The sequence below is a fragment of the Neofelis nebulosa genome, chromosome 6 (assembly GCF_028018385.1).
Source record: "Neofelis nebulosa isolate mNeoNeb1 chromosome 6, mNeoNeb1.pri, whole genome shotgun sequence".
NCBI classification, from domain to species: domain Eukaryota; kingdom Metazoa; phylum Chordata; class Mammalia; order Carnivora; family Felidae; genus Neofelis; species Neofelis nebulosa.
Window position 1 is genome coordinate 133,607,603 of NC_080787.1, and position 5,211 is coordinate 133,612,813.

A 5,211-nucleotide genomic window follows, 5' to 3' on the forward strand; every position below is an offset into this window, starting at 1 on the left:
TATTCTGTTATATATATATTTTTTTTAATTTAATTTTTAATTTTTATTTTATTTTATTTTTATTTTATTTTATATTTATTTTATTTTTAATTTTATTTTAATTTCTATTTTTAATTTTTTGAGGAAACTCCATACTCTTTTTCACAGCGGCTGCACCAGTTTGCATTCCCACCAACAGTGCATGAGAGTTCCTTTCGCCACATCCCTGTCAACACTTGTTTCTGGTGTTTTTGATTTTAGCCATTCTGACAGGTGTGGAGTGTTATCTCATTTCTGTTTTGATTTGAATTTCCCTGATAATTGTGGTGTTGAGCATCTTTTCTGAAAGTAAACTTAAAAACATTTTTTTAATGTTTATTTTTGAGAGAGAGTGAGCAGGGGAGGGTCAGAGAGAAAGGAAGACACAGAATCTGAAGTAGGCTCCAGGCTCTGAGCTGTCAGCACAGACCCAGATGCAAAGCTCTGAATGCTCTGAATGAAAGCTCTGAATGCAAAGCTCCAGAATGCATGAACCATGAGATCATGACCAGAGTAACCGACTGAATCACCCAGGTGCCCTGAGCATCTTTTAATTTGTCAGTTGGCTATCTGTATATCTTCTTTGGAGAAATATCTGCTATGTCTTCTGCCAATTTTAATCAGATTATTTGTTTTTTGGGTATTGACTTGTATAAATTCTTTACATATTCTGGATATTAACCAGAATATTCTGGTTATTAGCCCTTATTGGATACATCATTTATAAATACCTTCTCCCATTCAGTAAGTTATCTTTTTGTTTTGTTTGCTGTTTCCTTTGCTGTGCAGAAGCTTTTTATTTTGATGTAGTCCCAGTTATTTTTGCTTTTGTTTCCCTTGCCTTAGGAGACATATCTAGAAAAATGTTGTTATGGATGATGTCAAAGAAATTACTGCCTGTGCTCCCTTCTAGGAATTTTTTTGGTTTCAGTTCTCACATTTAGGTCTTTAATCCATTTTGAATTTATTTTTGTATATTGTGTAAGAAGTGGTCTGGTTTCATTCTTTTGTGTGTGACTGTCCAATTTTTTCAACACCATTTGTTGAAGAGACTTTTTCCCAGTGGATATTCTTTCCTGCTTTGTCAAAGATTAATTGACCATATAATTGTGGGTTTAGGAGCACCTGGATGGCTCAGTCGGTTAAGTGTTTGACTCTTGGTTTTGGCTCAGGTCATGATCTCACAGTTTGTGAGTTCTAGCCGCATGTCGGGCTTTGTGCTGGCAGCAGAGGGACTCTCTCTCTCTCTCTCTCTCTCTCTGTCCCTCCCTTGATTGCATTCTCTCTCTCTCAAGAATAAAATAATAAACATTAAAAAAAATTGTGTGTTTATTTCTGGATTTTCTACTCTGTTCTATTGATCTACATGTCTACTTTTGTGCCAGTACCATACTGTTTCAGTTACTACAACTTTGTTAGTATATCTTGAAATCTGGGATTGTGATCCCTTCAGTTTTGCTTTTCTTTTTCAAGATTGCTTTGGTGTTTGGGGTCTTTTATGGTTCCATACAAATTTTAGGATTATTTGACCTAGGCCCATGAGAAATGCTGGAGGTGTTTTGATAGGGACTGCATTAAATGTATAGACTGCTTTGGGGTAGGAAGGACATTTTAATGATATTCACTCTCCCAATCCATGAGCACAGAATATCTTTCCATTTGTTTGTGTCATCTCCAATTTCTTTCATCAGTGTTTTATAGTTTTCACAGTACAGGTATTTCACCTCCTTGGTTAAGTTTATTCTTAGGTATTTTATTATTTTTGGTGCAATTGCAAATGAGATTGTTTCTTTAATTTGTTTTCCTGCTACATCATTATTAGTGTATAGAAATCCAACAAATTTCTGTATATTGGTTTTGTATCCTGTGACTTTACTGAATTAATTTAACAGTTCTAGTAGTTTTTTTGGTGGAGTCTTTAGGGTTTTCTACATATAGTATCATGTCATCTGCAAATAGTGAAAGTTTTACTTCTTCCTTACCAATTTAGATGCTTTATATCTTTATCTTGTCTGATTGCTGGACTTCCAGTGCTATATTGGATAAAAGTGAAAGTGGACATCCTTGCATTGTTCCTGATCTTAGGGGGAAAGCTCACAGGGAGGAGGAGTTAAGATGGTGGAGAAGTAGGAGGACTGGAATTTCCATTGTCCCTCAAACACAGCTGTATTGAGGTCAGAACACGTGGACACCCAGGAATTCAGTCTGCGGAGTGAAAGAAAAATCTCCACAGGTGGACAGAGACAACTTGGCAGGACAGAGGTGTACGTAGGCAAATTGGGAGAGATAAAACAGGTGGCATAGGCATGGAGGGGAGGAAAAAGGAGAGAAAGTGAGGCTGTGGAAGTGTGGTATTATGTTTGGACAAGAGAAAAACCTCTCTGGAACACAGAACGGGCAATGAGAAATACAGAGAGTGCTAGTTTCTAATTTGCACACAGCCTTAGCAGTTGAAGACTGGAGTTTTCAGGGGTGTGCAACTTTCTCCGGACTGGAGCCACTCCCATTTGAACACACCTGGGGGGAGCCTGCCCCAGAGCACTGTAGTGATCTCAGGGGTGCACTGGGAGAGAGCAGCCCCCTCCCTCAAGTACTGTGGGAAGAGAGCTTATTGCCCACCCCCTTCCCTCAAGGACAAAAGACCTTGCAGGCACCAGCCAGAGGCCTTTTGTCAGCTGGGCAGACAGACACTATTCCAGAACTGGGTCTGTGTGCGGCAGGATCCTTTAAGACTTCAGAGTTTGAATCCCAGCTGAGTACCTGGGAGGTGCCGGAGACTGTGGAGCAGGACAAGCCAGCCTGCCTGCCCTGCTCTGTGAGGGCAGCCTAAGAGCATGGTTTGAGATGGGGGAAACTGGGGTGTTGCCATTTTTCTCCCCATCACCAACAGAGTGGAGCTTTAGGGAACAGGACAGCTGTCCCCAGTGGAGGCGGGATCCACTTATATCAAACCTTGACCTTCCATGCCTGGTAACTGTTTATCTAAGGGAGCAGGACTGACACTGAGAGAACCAGATGTCCTCTCCTCCAGACCAGCATAGCCACCGGTCCCAGGCACCAATAGACAACTGTCCTGTGGTTTTGTATGTTAGTCTGGTTTTAAAAAAATTTTTATTATTATTTTCTTCTCTTTTCTTTACTTCCCTTCTCTTTTCCCTTCTTGTTCCTTCTACCCTCCTCCTTCCTCCCTGCCCGCCCCCCCCACCTTTCCTTTGGAATCAGGCTTATAGTTCCTGATTTGATTTTTGGCCAATTTTTATTATATATATTTTTTCTCTTTTTATATTCTGGTTGTTTGTTTAATCAGGCATTTTTGCTCTATTCTTTAAAAAAATTTTTTTTAAATGTTTATTCATTTTTGAGAGACACAGAGAGACAGAGTGTGAATGGAGGAGGGGCAGAGAGAGAGGGAGACATAGAATCCGAAGCAGGATCCAGGCTCTGAGCTGTCAGCACAGAGCCCAACGTAGGGCTCAAACTCACAAACTATGAGATCATGACCTGAGCTGAAGTTGGATACTTAACCGACTGACCACTCAGGCACTCCTACTTTATTCTTTTTATACCTTTTCTGTACCTCCTTCTTTATTTTCCTCTCTCTCTGGATTAAGTCTTATAGTTTCTTTAATTATCTGCCTGGTCTTTTTGTTTTTTGTTTTTTCATCTTTCATTTTTCTCTTTGTATGGGATCAGGTGCTCCCATTTCCTTTTTCCCAGGGTTACTTCAAAAAACAAATCAAAGCACACCTGATGGAAGGTCCATACAATCCACCACTACAAGCAGTGGGATAGAGCAGCCAAATATGCAATAACAGTGTGTATGCAACACACTCCAAAAACACTTCCTGAAGTGCCAGGCCCTGGACAATGTATGACCCCTTTTTTTTTTTTTTTTTAACGTTTATTTATTTTTGAGACAGAGAGAGACAGATCATGAATGGGGGAGGGGCAGAGAGAGAGGGAGACACAGAATCGGAACCAGGCTCCAGGCTCTGAGCCATCAGCCCAGAGCCCGACGCGGGGCTCGAACTCACGAGCCGTGAGATCGTGACCTGAGCTGAAGTCGGACGCTCAACCGACTGAGCCACCCAGGCGCCCCTGTATGACCCCTTTTTAACACAGTAGTGTTTGCAGTTGCAGTGCACATAACAAGCTATTAAAATGCATCGAAGACAGAAACCTAGCCAAAATGACAAAACAGAAGAATTCTCCTCAAAAGAAATTTCAGGAAGAAATAACAGCCAGAGAATTGCCCAAAACAGATATAAACAACATATCTGAACAAGAATTTAGAATAACAGTCATAGGACTAATAGCTGGGCTTGAAAAAAGCATAGAAGACAGCAGAGAATCTATTGCCACAGACAGAGATCAAAGACCTAAGAAATAGTCACAATGAATTAAAAAATGTTGTAAATGAAATACAAAATAAACTAGATGCAATGACAGCAAGGATGGAAGAAGCAGAGGAGAGAATTGGTGAATATGAAGATAAAATTAAGGAAAATGATGAAAAGAGGGAAAGGAAATTACTAGACCACATAGGGAGAATTAGAGACCTAAATTATTCAATGAAATGAAATAATATCTGTATCATAGGAGTTCCAGAAGAAGAGAGAGGAAAAGGGGCAGAAGATTTATTTGAACAAATTATATTTGAGAACTTCCCTAATCTGGGGAAGGATACAGGCATCCAAGTCCAAGAGAGTCCAAGAGGCACAGAGAGCTCCCTTCAAAATCAACAAAAACAGGTCAACACCATGGCATATACTGAAATTGGCAAAATACAAACATAAAGAGAGAATTCTGAAAGCAGCTAGGGACAATCCAATAAGGGTAGACACAAAAGGGTAGGAGCAGACCTGTCCACTGAAACTTGGCTGGCCAGGAGGGAGTGGCAGGAAACATTCAATGTGCTGAATAGGAAAAATATGCAGCCAATAATCCTTTATCCAGCAAGGCTGTCATTCAGAATAGAAGGAGAGATAAAGGCTTTTCCAGACCAAAAAAAAAAAACTAAAGGAGTTCATGACCAGTAAACAAAGCCTGCAGGAATCTTTTTTTTTTTTAAATATTTTTTTTCAACGTTTTTTATTTATTTTTGGGACAGAGAGAGACAGAGCATGAACGGGGGAGGGTCAGAGAGAGAGGGAGACACAGAATCGGAAACAGGCTCCAGGCTCCGAGCCATCA